The sequence below is a fragment of the Oncorhynchus clarkii genome, chromosome 1 (genome assembly GCF_045791955.1).
Source record: "Oncorhynchus clarkii lewisi isolate Uvic-CL-2024 chromosome 1, UVic_Ocla_1.0, whole genome shotgun sequence".
In the NCBI taxonomy this organism is placed as follows: Eukaryota; Metazoa; Chordata; class Actinopteri; order Salmoniformes; family Salmonidae; genus Oncorhynchus; species Oncorhynchus clarkii.
In genome coordinates, this window is record NC_092147.1 from 86,195,405 (window position 1) to 86,213,176 (window position 17,772).

Consider the following 17,772-nt stretch of genomic DNA (forward strand, 5'->3'; position numbering starts at 1 on the left):
CGTTCAATTCTATAACCACCTAAAAGGAAGCGATTCCCAAACCTTCCATAACAAAGCCATCACCTACAGAGAGATGAACCTGGAGAAGAGTCCCCTAAGCAAGCTGGTCCTGGGGCTCTGTTCACAAACAGACCCCACAGAGCCCCAGGACAGAAACACAATTAGACCCAACCAAATCATGAGAAAACAAAAAGATAATTACTTGACACATTGGGAAGAATTAACAAAAAAACTGAGCAAACTAGAATGCTATTTGGCCCTAAACAGAGAGTACACAGCGGCAGAATACCTGACCACTGTGACTGACCCTAAATTAAGGAAAGCTTTGACTATGTACAGACTCAGTGAGCATAGCCTTGCTATTGAGAAAGACTGCCATAGGCAGACATGGCTCTCAAGAGAAGACAGGCTATGTGCTCACTGCCCACAAAATGAAGTGGAAACTGAGCTGCACTTCCTAACCTCCTGCCAAATGTATGACCATATTAGAGATATTTTTCCCTCAGATTACACAGACCCACAAAGAATTAAAAAACAAACCCAACAAACTCTCATTTCTATTGGGTGAAATACCATTGTGCCATCACAGCAGCAAGATGTGTGACCTGTCACCACAAGACAAGGGCAACCAGTGAAGAACAAACACCATTGTAAATACAACCCATATTTATGTTTATTTATTTTCCCTTTTGTACTTTAACCATTTGTAATGTCCTTATTCTTTTAGACTTTTGTGAGTGTAACGTTTACTGTTAATTTGTATTGTTTATTTCACTTTTGTTTATTATCTAGTTCACTTGCTTTGGCATTGTAAGAAGGTCTGGGATCAGAGGGCTGAACAGGGAAAGGGGGATATCTAGTCAGTTGTAGAACTGAAAGCATTCAACTGAAATGTGTCTTCCACATTTAACTCAACCCCTCGGAATCAGAGAGGTGTGTCTTCCACATTTAACCCAACCCCTCGGAATCAGAGAGGTGTGTCTTCCACATTTAACCCAACCTCTCGGAATCAGAGAGGTGTGTCTTCCACATTTAACCCAACCCCTCGGAATCAGAGAGGTGTGTCTTCCACATTTAACCCAACCCCTCTGAATCAGAGAGGTGTGTCTTCCACATTTAACCCAACCCCTCTGAATCAGAGAGGTGTGTCTTCCACATTTAACCCAACCCCTCGGAATCAGAGAGGTGCGGGGGAATGCCTTAATCGACATCCACGGCACCCAGGGAACAGTGGGTTAGGGGCAGGGGCAGGAGGACAGATTTTTACCTTGTCAGCTCAGGGATTCGATCCAGAAACGTTTCGGTTACTGGCCCAACGCTCTAACCACTAGGCTACCTGCCACCCCAAAAGAGGGCTGAGCAGAGAGCTGAGCAGAGGAGGGATGAACAGAGGAGGGATGAACAGAGGAGGGATGAACAGAGGAGGGATGAACAGAGGAGGGATGAACAGAGGAGGGCTAAACAGAGGAGGGCTAAACAGAGGAGGGCTGAACAGAGGAGGGCTGAACAGAGGAGGGCTGAACAGAGGAGGGATGAACAGAGGGCTGAACAATCTTGCCCCTCTGGGTACATGGCAGGGTACCAAGATAACGTAACTGTTACTGGGTGATGTCATGCCCTCTTTGAGAGAGGACAGACTTCATGTCGGGCGTGTGGGGGGTGAAAGAGGAGGGAGAGGACTGACTATAGGGTGTTGGGAGATGTTCCTTCTGAGAGAGGAGAGAGGACGGACTTCATGTCGGGTGTGGGGGGTGAAAGAGGAGGGAGAGGACTGACTATGGGAAGTTGGGAGCTGTTCCCCCTTTGAGAGAGAGGACGGACTTCATGTCGGGTGTGGGGGGTGAAAGTGGAGAGAGGACTGACAGGGTGTTGGGAGATGTTCCCTCTGAGAGAGGAGAGAGGACAGACTATGGGAAGTTGGGAGCTGTTCCCCCTCTGAGAGAGGAGAGAGGACTGACTATAGGGTGTTGGGAGATGTTCCCCCTCTGAGAGAGGAGAGAGGACTGACTATGGGAAGTTGGGAGCTGTTCCCCCTCTGAGAGAGGAGAGAGGACTGACTATGGGAAGTTGGGAGCTGTTCCCCCTCTGAGAGAGGAGAGAGGACTGACTATAGGGTGTTGGGAGATGTTCCCCCTCTGAGAGAGGAGAGAGGACTGACTATGGGAAGTTGGGAGCTGTTCCCCCTTTGAGAGAGGAAAGAGGACTGACTATGGGAAGTTGGGAGCTGTTCCCCCTTTGAGAGAGGAGAGAGGACTGACTATGGGAAGTTGGGAGATGTTCCCCCTCTGAGAGAGGAGAGAGGACTGACTAGCTATGCTGAATTTGAACGACTGTTATCCACAGTCAGCGTATCTCTTAGTTGTCAATCAAATGTACTTGGCATCAATCAAATGTACTTGGCATCAATCAGATGTACTTGGCATCAATCAAATGTACTTGGCATCGATCAAATGAGCTGGTGGGACAGGCAGGAAAGTTCCCATTCAGTTGTCAAAACGTGTGTTGGGACAAGAATGACTTGGCAGGCGAGCTGCAGAAGGACGTGGAGGCTACAATTCCCCATTGTTTATCAGTGTGATTTTGACGGCCAACTAGCTGAAAACGTTTGAGAGGGTTTATCTAATGTTCCCTCGTTAGATTTCAGTTAATCTCGCTCTGGCTAGCATTAGTTGTTGATCTTGTTGATGTGCATAACTGAGGGAGAGAGAGAGTCTACCTTTTCATGGTTGTTTGATCAATAGGACTGTAAATTTCCCAAATGTAAGAGGACTCCTGTGGTATTTATATATTGACAGAAATCCATTCAGGTGTATTTTGTGTCTCTTGGCGAATGCGTTCTAATGATCTAATGTGTTGCTGTTGCAACTTCCTGTAAACACACAGTCCAGTTCAAAGTGAATGATGACAGGCCCTACTGCCTGTAAACACACAGTCCAGTTCATAGTGAATGATGACAGGCCCTACTGCCTGTAAACACACAGTCCAGTTCAAAGTGAATGATGACAGGCCCTACTGCCTGTAAACACACAGTCCAGTTCAAAGTGAATGATGACAGGCCCTACTGCCTGTAAACACACAGTCCAGTTAAAAGTGAATGATGACAGGCCCTACTGCCTGTAAACACACAGTCCAGTTCAAAGTGAATGATGACAGGCCCTACTGCCTGTAAACACACAGTCCAGTTCATAGTGAATGATGACAGGCCCTACTATCCTGTAAACACACAGTCCAGTTCAAAGTGAATGATGACAGGCCCTACTGCCTGTAAACACACAGTCCAGTTCATAGTGAATGATGACAGGCCCTACTGCCTGTAAACACACAGTCCAGTTCAAAGTGAATGATGACAGGCCCTACTGCCTGTAAACACACAGTCCAGTTCAAAGTGAATGATGACAGGCCCTACTGCCTGTAAACACACAGTCCAGTTAAAAGTGAATGATGACAGGCCCTACTGCCTGTAAACACACAGTCCAGTTCAAAGTGAATGATGACAGGCCCTACTGCCTGTAAACACACAGTCCAGTTCATAGTGAATGATGACAGGCCCTACTGCCTGTAAACACACAGTCCAGTTCAAAGTGAATGATGACAGGCCCTACTGCCTGTAAACACACAGTCCAGTTCAAAGTGAATGATGACAGGCCCTACTGCCTGTAAACACACAGTCCAGTTAAAAGTGAATGATGACAGGCCCTACTGCCTGTAAACACACAGTCCAGTTCAAAGTGAATGATGACAGACCCTACTGCCTGTAAACACACAGTCCAGTTCAAAGTGAATGATGACAGGCCCTACTGCCTGTAAACACACAGTCCAGTTCAAAGTGAATGATGACAGGCCCTACTGCCTGTAAACACACAGTCCAGTTCATAGTGAATGATGACAGGCCCTACTATCCTGTAAACACACAGTCCAGTTCAAAGTGAATGATGACAGGCCCTACTGCCTGTAAACACACAGTCCAGTTCAAAGTGAATGATGGCAGGTCCTACTGCCTGTAAACACACAGTCCAGTTCATAGTGAATGATGACAGGCCCTACTGCCTGTAAACACACAGTCCAGTTCAAAGTGCCTGTAAACACACAGTCCAGTTCATAGTGAATGATGGCAGGCCCTACTGCCTGTAAACACACAGTCCAGTTCAAAGTGAATGATGACAGACCCTACTGCCTGTAAACACACAGTCCAGTTCAAAGTGAATGATGACAGACCCTACTGCCTGTAAACACACAGTCCGGTTCAAAGTGAATGATGACAGTCCCTACTGCCTGTAAACACACAGTCCAGTTCAAAGTGAATGATGGCAGGCCCTACTGCCTGTAAACACACAGTCCAGTTCAAAGTGAATGATGACAGGCCCTGTGTAACAGCTTCTCAGCTACACTATCAACATTCACATGACAGTTAGATCCAGTGTCCTGTGTAACAGAATCTCAGCTACACTATCAACATTCACATGACAGGGCCCTGTGTAACAGCTTCTCAGCTACACTATCAACATTCACATTACAGTTAGATCCAGGGCCCTGTGTAACAGCTTCTCAGCTACACTATCGACATTCACATGACAGTTAGATCCAGGGCCCCGTGTAACAGCTTCTCAGCTACACTATCGACATTCACATGACAGTTAGATCCAGAGCCCTGTGTAACAGCTTCTCAGCTACACTATCAACATTCACATGACAGTTAGATCCAGGGTCCTGTGTAACAGAATCTCAGCTACACTATCAACATTCACATGACAGGGCCCTGTGTAACAGCTTCTCAGCTACACTATCAACATTCACATTACAGTTAGATCCAGGGCCCTGTGTAACAGCTTCTCAGCTACACTATCGACATTCACATGACAGTTAGATCCAGAGTCCTGTGTAACAGCTTCTCAGCTACACTATCAACATTCACATGACAGTTAGATCCAGGGCCCTGTGTAACAGCTTCTCAGCTACACTATCAACATTCACATGACAGTTAGATCCAGGGCCCTGTGTAACAGCTTTTCAGCTACACTATCAACATTCACATGACAGTTAGATCCAGGGCCCTGTGTAACAGCTTTTCAGCTACACTATCAACATTCACATGACAGGGCCCTGTGTAACAGCTTCTCAGCTACACTATCAACATTCACATGACAGTTAGATCCATGACAGATGTACTAGGATAGTGATAACACCGTGACAGATGTACTAGGATAGTGATAACACCATGACAGTTAGACCCATGACAGATGTACTAGGATAGTGATAACACCATGACAGATGTACTAGGATAGTGATAACACCATGACAGATGTACTAGGATAGTGATAACACCATGACAGATGTACTAGGATAGTGATAACACCATGACAGATGTACTAGGATAGTGATAACACCATGACAGATGTACTAGGATAGTGATAACACCATGACAGATGTACTAGGATAGTGATAACACCATGACAGATGTACTAGGATAGTGATAACACCGTGACAGATGTTATACAGATGTACTAGGATAGTGATAACACCATGACAGATGTACTAGGATAGTGATAACATCATGACAGTTGTTATACAGATGTACTAGGATAGTGATAACATCATGACAGATGTACTAGGATAGTGATAACACCATGACAGATGTACTAGGATAGTGATAACACCATGACAGATGTACTAGGATAGTGATAACATCATGACAGTTGTTATACAGATGTACTAGGATAGTGATAACATCATGACAGTTGTTATACAGATGTACTAGGATAGTGATAACACCTTGACAGTTAGATCCATGACAGATGTACTAGGATAGTGATAACACCGTGACAGATGTTATACAGATGTACTAGGATAGTAATAACACCATGACAGATGTACTAGGATAGTGATAACACCATGACAGTTGTTATACAGATGTACTAGGATAGTGATAACACCATGACAGATGTACTAGGATAGTGATAACATCATGACAGATGTACTAGGATAGTGATAACATCATGACAGATGTACTAGGATAGTGATAACACCATGACAGATGTACTAGGATAGTGATAACATCATGACAGATGTACTAGGATAGTGATAACACCATGACATATGTACTAGGATAGTGATAACACCATGACAGATGTACTAGGATAGTGATAACATCATGACAGATGTTATACAGATGTACTAGGATAGTGATAACACCATGACAGATGTACTAGGATAGTGATAACATCATGACAGATGTTATACAGATGTACTAGGATAGTGATAACACCATGACATATGTACTAGGATAGTGATAACACCATGACATATGTACTAGGATAGTGATAACACCATGACAGATGTACTAGGATAGTGATAACACCATGACAGATGTACTAGGATAGTGATAACACCATGACAGATGTACTAGGATAGTGATAACACCGTGACAGCTGTACTAGGATAGTGATAACACCATGACAGATGTACTATGTTAGCTCTAGCCCATTGTTGTTCTAGGTGCCGATGAACGATGGCTATGATTACTCGGGTGTTGTTTCTCATGGTTGGGGAATTAACACCGATGACGTGTGATGGAATGACATCTGTTGGTGAAACATGAGTACTGGGATGGACGACTGCACTGACTGGGAACTGGGAAGAGAAGGACAAGCTATTTCTGTTACCGCCAGTTAAACGCAGAGAGAGCCACCTAGCAACAGCAGCGCCGGAGAGGGCATTCGTCACAAATGGCACCCTATTTCCCCTATGGGATCTGTTCAAAAGTAGTGCACTAAATAGAGAATAGGGTGCCATTTGGGATGCTGTCTGGGTTCACATCATCTAACTGATGGGTGTGTTAGGATGGTGTTGGGTTACCTCATCCGAGTTGACAGGGACAGATTCCAGATTCCTACCATCATGTGATATTGAATTCTTTACATGTGCCAACCACAGTATGTCGGTGCAGATTAGTCTGTGTTTAGTTCACTACTGTACATGATGGAACTAATGCGTCGGTCACTTTCAAGTACTTGACCCGTTGGATTGGAGTTCGATATTACATCAGCCGATCTAGCCAGACCGGTTCAGTGGTGTGTTCTACTAGGTCTGACTTTAGTACGATGCTTTGTCATGTCCTGCTCTACGCACATAACTGATCGGACTGGAACCATGACATTTAGGACTGGAACCAATGACATTTAGGAATACAGCTGATCGGACTGGAACCATCACATTTAGGACTGGAACTATGACATTTAGGAATAAAACTGATCGGACTGGAACCATGACATTTAGGAATAAAACTGATCGGACTGGAACCATGACATTTAGGACTGGAACTATGACATTTAGGAATAAAACTGATCGGACTGGAACCATGACATTTAGGAATAAAACTGATCGGACTGGAACCATGACATTTAGGACTGGAACCATGACATTTAGGAGTACAACTGATCGGACTGGAACTATGACATTTAGGAATACAACTGATCGGACTGGAACTATGACATTTAGGAATACAGCTGATCGGACTGGAACTATGACATTTAGGAATACAGCTGATCGGACTGGAACTATGACATTTAGGAATAAAACTGATCGGACTGGAACCATGACATTTAGGAATACAGCTGATTGGACTGGAACCATGACATTTAGGAATACAGCTGATCGGACTGGAACCATGACATTTAGGACTGGAACCATGACATTTAGGAATACAACTGATCGGACTGGAACTATGACATTTAGGAATAAAACTGATCGGACTGGAACCATGACATTTAGGAATGATAACACCATATTCAGGACAAAAAGTGAATTGCTTTGCCACATTTGTTGCAGTATTACTTTAGTGCCTTGTTGCAAACAAGATGCATGTTTTTGAATATTTGTATTCTGTACAGACTCCCTTCTTTTCAGTCTTGTCCATTAGGGTAGTATTGTGGAGTAACTACAATGTTGTTAAATCCATCCTCAGTTTTCTCCTATCACAGCCACTAAATTCTGTAAGTGTTTTAAAATCACCAGCGGCCTCATGATGAAATCCCTGAGCGGTTTCCTTTCTCTCCGGCAACTGAGTTAGGAAGGAGGCCTGTATCTTTATATTGACTGGGTGTATTGATACACCATCCAAAGTGTAATGAATAACTTCACCATGTTCAAAGAGATTTCAATGTCTGCTTTTATTTCTTTACGCATCTAGCGATCGGTGCCCTTGTTTGTGAGGCTTTGGAAACCCTCCCTGGTCTAATGATCAGAGCTGTATAAGGGGAGGAAAAGTGGTTACCTAGTCAGTTGCGCATTGAATGCGTTCAACCGAAATGTGTCTTCCGCATTTAACCAAACCCTGTCATCGGCACTCAGGGAGCAGTTGTTGTTGGGGGTTAACTGCCTTGCTCAAGGGCAGAACGGCAGATTTAACCACCTTGCCAGCTCAGGGATTCGACCCAGTGACCTTTCAGTTACTGACCCAACGAGCTTAACTGTTAGGCTACCTAGGAGGTGTGTATGAATATGAAAGTGATTTAATTTATATTACACTTTATTAAACTTTCTTCTTTTTGTAAGATCTGTAAGATTATAATATTTTTTAAACAATATAAAACATACACGTAACAAAAACGACAACATACAGACGTTCGCAAGCAACCACCACATCACCACTGCCCAAACCCACCTGCTCACACCCCTATCTCCAGCACCTGCATCACTCTCTGTCACCACTGCCCAAACCCACCTGCTCACACCCCTATCTCCAGCACCTGCATCGCTCTCTGTCACCACTGCCCAAACCCATCTGCTCACACCCCTATCTCCAGCACCTGCATCACTCTCTGTCACCACTGCCCAAACCCACCTGCTCACACCCCTATCTCCAGCACCTGCATCGCTCTCTGTCACCACTGCCCAAACCCATCTGCTCACACCCCTATCTCCAGCACCTGCATCACTCTCTGTCACCACTGCCCAAACCCACCTGCTCACACCCCTATCTCCAGCACCTGCATCACTCTCTGTCACCACTGCCCAAACCCACCTGCTCACACCCCTATCTCCAGCACCTGCATCACTCTCTGTCACCACTACCCAAACCCACCTGCTCACACCCCTATCTCCAGCACCTGCATCACTCTCTGTCACCACTACCCAAACCCACCTGCTCACACCCCTATCTCCAGCACCTGCATCACTCTCTGTCACCACTGCCCAAACCCACCTGCTCACACCCCTATCTCCAGCACCTGCATCACTCTCTGTCACCACTACCCAAACCCACCTGCTCACACCCCTATCTCCAGCACCTGCATCACTCTCTGTCACCACTGCCCAAACCCACCTGCTCACAACCCTATCTCCAGCACCTGCATCGCTCTCTGTCACCACTGCCCAAACCCACCTGCTCACACCCCTATCTCCAGCACCTGCATCACTCTCTGTCACCACTGCCCAAACCCACCTGCTCACACCCCTATCTCCAGCACCTGCATCGCTCTCTGTTACCACTGCCCAAACCCACCTGCTCACACCCCTATCTCCAGCACCTGCATCGCTCTCTGTCACCACTGCCCAAACCCACCTGCTCACACCCCTATCTCCAGCACCTGCATCACTCTCTGCCACATGGCCTCAAACCGCACCATGTTGTTTCTCTCCGTCGCCTCACGCACTTTCAACATCTAGATAATAGAGTGTTTGACCTTCCCATTGTGTTAACGATGACGTCTTGGTTGATTTCCAGGAAGATGGATCAGCGTTCATATGGTTGAGTAATGGGATAAAGTTATGTTTATATACTCTATTTGTTGTTTGTTGTGACTTATGCTAATTCTAGGGTTGTTTTGTGGTCCACTGAAAGCTGTAGATCATGAGTTACTGTTTTTATGTAATTCTTATTGACATTATTTCATTTTTTTCCACGTTAATTTTATATCCTGAGATTTTAGAGTATTCTGAAGATATATTTTTTTAGCAAGTGAGGCATTGAGATTTCAATATGATCAGGTTTCAGGTATGACCCAGATGCAGACAGTGTGTCACGCCCTGACCTTAGAGAGACGTTTTATTTCTCTATTTGGTTCGGTCAGGGTGTGATGTGGGGAGATGGCCGGAACGTATCGCCTGCCGTGGGAGCAGGTGGAAGCAGATAGGAAGGCGGAGGCAGAGAGAAAGAGGGCCCAGGATTACACAGGGTCACGGCTGGCACTAAAGACCGGGAGTCCACTCCAAAAAAAGATTTTTGGGGGCACACGGGGAGTTTGGCTGAGTCAGGTTGGAGACCTGAGCCAACTCCCCGTGCTTACCGTGGCGAGCGTCGTGCTGGTCAGGCACCGTGTTATGCAGTGGAGCGCACAGTGTCTCCAGTGCGCGTCCACAGCCCGGTGCGCTACATCCCAGCTCCCCGCATCTGCCGGGCTAGGGTGAGCATCCAGCCAGGACGGATGGTGCCGGATCAGCGCGCCTGGTCTCCAGTGCGTCTCTTCGGCCCAGGATATCCTGCGCAGGCTCTGCACACTGTCTCTCCGGTATGTCTGCACAGCCCAGTGCGTTCTGTGCATTTGCAGGGCGAAGATAACCACCCAGCCAGGATGGGTTGTGCAGGATCTAAGCTCGAGACCGCCAGTGCACCTCCACGTCCCAGTGTATCCAGTGCCTCTACCAAGGACAAAGCCTCCTGTATTTCTCCCCAGCCTGGTGAGTCCTGTGCCTGCTCCCAGAACCAGGCCTCCTGTGTGTCTCTCCACTCCAGTGATGATCCACGGCAAGAAGCCTCCAGTGATGATCCATGGCACGAAGCCTCCAGTGATGATTCATGGCACGAAGCCTCTAGCGATGGTCTCCAGTCCGGAGCCCCCAGTGACGGTCTCCAGTCCGGAGCCCCAAGAGACGGTCTCCAGTCCGGAGCCCTCAACGAGGGTGCCCAGTCCGGGGCCCGCAACGAGGGTGCCCAGTCCGGGGCCTGCAGCGAGGGTGCCCAGTCCGGGGCCCGCAGCGAGGGTACCCAGTCCGGGGCCCCCAATGAGGGTACCCAGTCCGGGGCCCCCAATGAGGGTGCCCAGTCCGTGGCCCGCAGCGAGGCTGCCCAGTTCGGGGCCCACAGAGGGGGTCCTCACACCAGAGGCGCCACCAAAGCGGGGTGAGCTAGAGGTGGAGCGGGGTCTACGTCCCGCACCAGAGCCGCCACTGTGGATAGATGCCCACCCGGACCCTCCCCTATAGGTTCAGGTTTTGTGGCCAGAGTCCGCACCTTTGGGGGGGAGAGGGGGGTCACGACCTGACCTTAGAGAGACTTTTCTCTGTCCTCTATGTTTACATTTGTAATGGTAAATGTTTACATGTACGTATTTAATAGATTTCGGGTCTTGAAGATGTGCTCTGTTCATTCTCCATGTTCTGTCACTTAGTGTATTTTCTGTTGGTGTAATTCAGCATGATACAAAAGAATGGTTCCATATCACTATTTCACTGATTTTTTAACCCAGTAAATAGTTCAGAGCATTGTTTAAAATAAAAATGTAGTCATTTCTTGAATAGATTTTCTTACTTTGAGAAAAAAGGAGTAGTCTTTTGTAGTTGGGAATAGTAATCTCTAGGTGTCCTGTAAATTATTTGTAGAGATGAACATTTTCAGACTCTTTGTGGAGGTTCCTTGAATTTGCCTTTTTCTTATTTATATCTGTCAATCTTATCAAATGTATGATTTCGGTCTCCTGCTTGATTAATAGTTTGTGTCTGGATATGATCTAATATAGTTTGAATTCTATCCAAAAACCACAGATATGCCCCTGGTGGGATATACAATGAACTCAATGTGTGTTTTCACCATGTAAGGTACAATTCAACATTAGAAAACGGCCTTCTTGGTCCGTGTGCTGGGATATAATGGTTTATTCTTATTTATCAGGATGCCTACACCTCTGCTGTTACTACAGTAGGTGGCAGTATAGGCCTCTTCAACCCGGATCCTCTTTAAATATTGTCACGTTCTGACCTTAGTTCCTTTATTATGTCTTTGTGTTAGGTTGGTCAGGGCGTGAGTTGGGGTGGGTAGTCTATGTAGTATTTATGTGTTTGGCCTGGTATGGTTCTCAATCAGAGACAGGTGTCGTTCGTTGTTGATTGAGAATCATACTTAGGTAGCCTGTTTTCCCCCATTTTAGTTGTGGGTGATTGTTTTCTGTCTCTGTGTCTTCACCAGACAGAACTGTTTCGTTTTCGTTCGTTCTACTTGTTATTTTGTTTTTTTTGTGTTCAGTGTTAATAAATATCAACACGGACACGTTCCACGCTGCATATTGGTCCGATCCTTCATACTCCTCGTCAGAGGAAGACGAATCTCGTTGCAAATATTCTATTTAAAAAGTTTATTTTTTTATGTAACTCTTGCAGGTCAACCACATCTGCTGACAATTTATTTAAGTGTTCAAGAACCTTGTGCTTTTTTTCCCCCCATCATGAAGCCCGTGCACATTCCATGTGATAAGTTGGATTTTATGGGTCTTGTATAAAATCCAAGTGTGTTCCGTCTATCATTGAAGAACCAGATAAAAACACTTTAGCAGACATGTCAAATGAGGGTGGTGGACATTCCACAGAGTGGGAGTCATAGTATGAATGCATAGTTATTATATCCATTACATATATAGAGTGTGTGAGCACTTTATTACACTTTCATTAGACAGTTATTACACTTGTCAGGTTTTTTTTTTAACCGTAGAAATGTACTGTACACTGAGTGTATATTTCTTTCAGTGTGTCTATGTGATCCCTGTGGGAATTGAACCCACAACCTTGATGTTGACAGCACCACACTCAACTCTTACCAATTGAGCCACGATGACAGGACCACCTAATTAGTTAAGCAGGGAAAAGATCAGTGGTTGTTTTAAAGCTCCACCAGGTGAGCCCCATTAGACTCTGCAAGCCGAGTTGTTCCACCATCTGTGCCTCCTCTTTCAGCCTCATATTAGACTCAGTAGGCCAGGCTATTCCCCCATCTCCTCTCTCAGCCTCATATTAGACTCAGTAGGCCAGGCTATTCCCCCATCTCCTCTCCCAGCCTCCCATTAGACTCAGTAGGCCAGGCTATTCCCCCATCTCCTCTCCCATCCTCCCATTAGACTCAGTAGTCCAGGCTATTCCTCCATCGCCTCTCCCAGCCTCCCATTAGACTCTGTAGTCCAGGCTATTCCCCCATCTCCTCTCTCAGCCTCATATTAGACTCAGTAGGCCAGGCTATTCCCCCATCTCCTCAACCAGCCTCCCATTAGACTCAGTAGTCCAGGCTATTCCCCCATTTGCCTCTCCCAGCCTCCCATTAGACTCAGTAGGCCAGGCTATTCCCCCATCACCTCTCCCAGCCTCCCAGATGTTTGGCTGCTGTAGAGTTCTAGAGTGGTGTAGCTAGACGTCCCCCCCCCCCAGACAGCCCCAGTTCAGTTTCCGCCCACCAGCCAGCTGGCTGGTAAAAGAAAATACCACAGAGGAAGTATTCATACATTTCTTTGCCTGGCATTTCCTGGTTTTAAAGTGATGGATCCCTCCGTTCTTTCCTATAGGCTACACCACCTCCAGTGTGTTACTGGTACCTGTCCAACTTGTGACTTTGTTTTTCCTCACAGCGAGTTATGTATGAGAAGATGCTGAGGATTCTTTATGATAGGGGTTATTTGGCTGCAAAACAGTTGTTCTCACTTCCTGTGTATATTAAGTTGTGTACCATTTTGTTTGGGATCTGGAAATACATATCTCTCCCTGCCAAAATGCATATGTTTTTTTTTTCCTTCCCATTTTTACCAGTATAATGATGGCCTACTGTATTTTCTAAAGAAAAGGGTGTGGGTTCCTCAGAGAATGTTGGACATGAGTACAGACTCTAAAGCATCACATCCAACACAATGTACTGTGTCACACATTTCAACTAAGTTTACGGGTGTTAACACATTTCTGAAAGGAATCCACGACTGTTAATGACATTACCGAACAAATGTCTTCTCCCATTTATACATGTGAGAGGAATTGTTAACTTCTCTCTGTCATGGGATTGCATCATCAAACTACTGGAGGACTGAAATGGTTAATTATAGTCTGGAGAGAGGAGAGGAGGAGGAGGAGAGAGGAGAGGGGGAGGGGAGGAGGAGGAGAGGGGGAGGAGCGAGAAGAGCGAGGAGAAGGAGGAGAGAGGAGAGGAGGAGGAGCGAGGAGGAGGAAGAGAGAGGAAAGAAGGAGAGAGGAGGGAGAGGAGGAGGAGAGAGGAGGAGAGGATAGGAGGAGGAGAGAAGAGGGAGAGAGGGGAAAGGAGGAGGAGAGAAGAGAGGAGGAGGGGAAGAGCGAGGAGGAGAGGATAGGAGGAGGAGGAGAGAAGAGGGAGAGAGGGGAAAGGAGGAGGAGGAGGAGAGAAGAGAGGAGAGGTGGATGAGGAGAGGAGAAGACAAGTGGAGAGAGGAGAGGGGTGGATGGGGGAGAGGAGGAAGGGAGGAGTGAGAAGAGCGAGGAGGAGAGAGGAAAGGAGGAGAGAGGAGGGAGAGAGGGGAATGGAGTAGGAGAGAGGAGGAGGAGAGGTGGATGGAGAGAGGAGAGGAAGAGAGGAGAAGACAAGTGGAGAGAGGAGAGGGGTGGATGGGGGAGAGGAGAAGAGGAAAGGAAGAGAGGGGAGGATTAGAGAGGAAAGGAGTGCTCTACAATCATGCAGAAATGACTGTGCCAGATGGCATGGCTCTGGAGTCTGGACTCATGAAATACTCTCAGAACCAGTACGGAAGACCCTGGGCTCTGCCATCTCTCTCTCTTTTTGCTTTGAATCAAACTCTTAGGGGTCATACAGAGTTGAGATGAGACACAGAGAGAGAGCTGGTCTTGTGTCCTTTGTACAGTTTAGAGGTCATTATGGACCTCTGCCTCTCCAGTGATTGGTTTAAAATGAGTTTACCTCACAGTAGCCCCACAATTGAATATTTCCTTCTTATAATTTTTTTTTACTATTATTGTTCAAACTATTGAATAAAACCGTATGAATAGAGACGCTAGACTGAACAATCAGATATACAATTTGCTTGGAGAAAAACACACAGTCTACCGTTTTCCAATAGTTTTGAAAGTAACATTGTTGAATGTTGAAATAATTATCTCAATTATTTCGACCTATGTAATTTCCCCATTGATTCCTCCATACACTGTAGGCTAACTTCCTTTTGATAATTATAATCTCCTCTACAATTACAACTTGAAAGAAGAGGAGATTACTCAAGGATGGATATGGAAGAGAAGGGAAATCATTAAAAAAAAAAATAGCTTTTTAAGGTGAATTCAATAATTCACCTTTAAAAGAAATGACCAAAAGTATGTGGACACCTGCTCATCCAACATCTCATTAAAAAAAGATCATAGGCATTAATATGGAGTTGGTCCTCCCTTTGCTGCTATAACAGCCTCCACTCTTCTGGGAAGGCTTTCCACTAGATATTGGATCATTACTGTGGGGCTACCATTCAACCACAATGAGCATTAGTGAGGTCGGGCACTGATGTTGGGCGATTAGGCCTGGCTTGTAGTCAGAGTTCAAATTCATCCCGATGGTGTTCGATTGGGTTGAGGTCAGGGCTCTGTGCAGGCCAGTCAAGTTCTTCCACACCAATCTCGACAAACCATTTCTGTATGGACCTCGCTTTGTGCACAGGGGTGTATTGTCATGCTGAAACAGGAAAGGGCCTTTTCCAATCTGTTGCTACAAAGTTGGAAGCACAGAATCATCTAGAATGTAATTGTATGCTATACCGTTAAGATTTCCCTTCATTGGAACTAAGGGGTCCGAACCAGGAAAACAGCCCCAGACCATTATTCCTCCTCAACCTAACTTTACAGTTGGCACTATGCATTCAGGCAGGTAGAGTTCTCTTGGCATCCGCAAAACCCAGATTCATCCTGTTGGACTGCCAGATGGTGAAGCGTGATTCATCACTCCAGAGAACGTGTTTCCACTGCTCCAGAGTCCAATGGCGCTGAGCTTTATACCCCTCCAGCTGACTCTTGGCATTGCGCATGGTGATCTTAAGCTTGTGTGTAGCTGCTCGGCCATGGAAACCCATTTCATGAAGCTCCAGACTAAGTTTTTGTGCTGACGTTGTTTCCAGAGGCAGTTTGTACCTCGGTAGTGAGTGTTGCAACCGAGGACAGAATATGTTTAAGCGCTGTGCTCTTCAGCACTCGGAGGTCACATTCTGTTAGCTTGTGTGGCCTACCACTTTGCGGCTGAGCCGTTGTTGCTCCTAGACGTTTCCACTTCACAATAACAGCACTTACAGTAGACCGGGGCAGCACTAGCAGGGCAGAAATGTAACAAACTGACTTGTTGGAAAGGTGGCATCCTATGATGGTGCCACGTTGAAAGTCACTGAGCTCTTCAGTAAGGCCATTCTACTGCCAATGTTCATCTATGTGTCCACATAGTTCACTTTAGGTGGGTTCCCACTCCCAGAGAAACTATACAGGGGTATAGAATACAGCCTGGTATTATACTGGGGTTATAGTATACAGCCTGGTATTATACTGGGGTTATAGTACACAGCCTGGTATTATACAGGGGTATAGTATACAGCCTGGTATTATACTGGAGTTATAGTATACAGCCTGGTATTATACTGGGGTTATATTACACAGCCTGGTATTATACTGGGGTTATAGTACACAGCCTGGTATTATACTGGGTATTAGTATACAGCCTGGTATTATACTGGGGTTATATTACACAGCCTGGTATTATACTGGGGTTATAGTACACAGCCTGGTATTATACTGGGGTTATAGTACACAGCCTGGTATTATACTGGGGTTATAGTATACAGCCTGGTATTATACTGGGGTTATATTACACAGCCTGGTATTATACTGGGGTTATAGTACACAGCCTGGTATTATACTGGGGTTATAGTATACAGCCTGGTATTATACTGGGGTTATAGTACACAGCCTGGTATTATACAGGGGTATAGTATACAGCCTGGTATTATACTGGAGTTATAGTATACAGCCTGGTATTATACTGGGGTTATATTACACAGCCTGGTATTATACTGGGGTTATAGTACACAGCCTGGTATTATACTGGGTATTAGTATACAGCCTGGTATTATACTGGGGTTATATTACACAGCCTGGTATTATACTGGGGTTATAGTACACAGCCTGGTATTATACTGGGGTTATAGTACACAGCCTGGTATTATACTGGGGTTATAGTATACAGCCTGGTATTATACTGGGGTTATATTACACAGCCTGGTATTATACTGGGGTTATAGTACACAGCCTGGTATTATACTGGGGTTATAGTACACAGCCTGGTATTATACAGGGGTATAGAATACAGCCTGGTATTATACTGGGGTTATAGTATACAGCCTGGTATTATACTGGGGTTATAGTATACAGCCTGTTATTATACTGGGGTTATAGTACACAGCCTGGTATTATACTGGGGGTATAGAATACAGCCTGGTATTATACTGGGGTTATATTACACAGCCTGGTATTATACTGGGGTTATAGTATACAGCCTGGTATTATACTGGGGAAGTTGTGTTTCCATACCTAGGGCTGATACTAAGGGCTTGTGAAGGGCCAATCAACAACCTCTGAACATTGAGTGTAGTAATACGTAGGCCTGTGTACTAATGTGGAGGCCTGTGTAGTAATGTAGAGGCCTGGGGTTATAGGTACTAAAGTGAATAGTGGTTAAGGAAAAAGTAAATAAACCTTAATAGAAAATATCCAAAGTAAAAGTCACCCAGTAAAATT

The 17,772-nt window shown here is 45.6% G+C and overlaps 1 protein-coding gene across 2 annotated transcripts in view; it reads left to right on the forward strand.

The window, feature by feature from the left end:
* LOC139413592 (A disintegrin and metalloproteinase with thrombospondin motifs 14-like) overlaps positions 1-17,772 on the forward strand; it is a 95,356-nt gene that overhangs the window by 11,026 nt on the left and 66,558 nt on the right. The gene's annotated exons all lie outside the window — the stretch shown is intronic.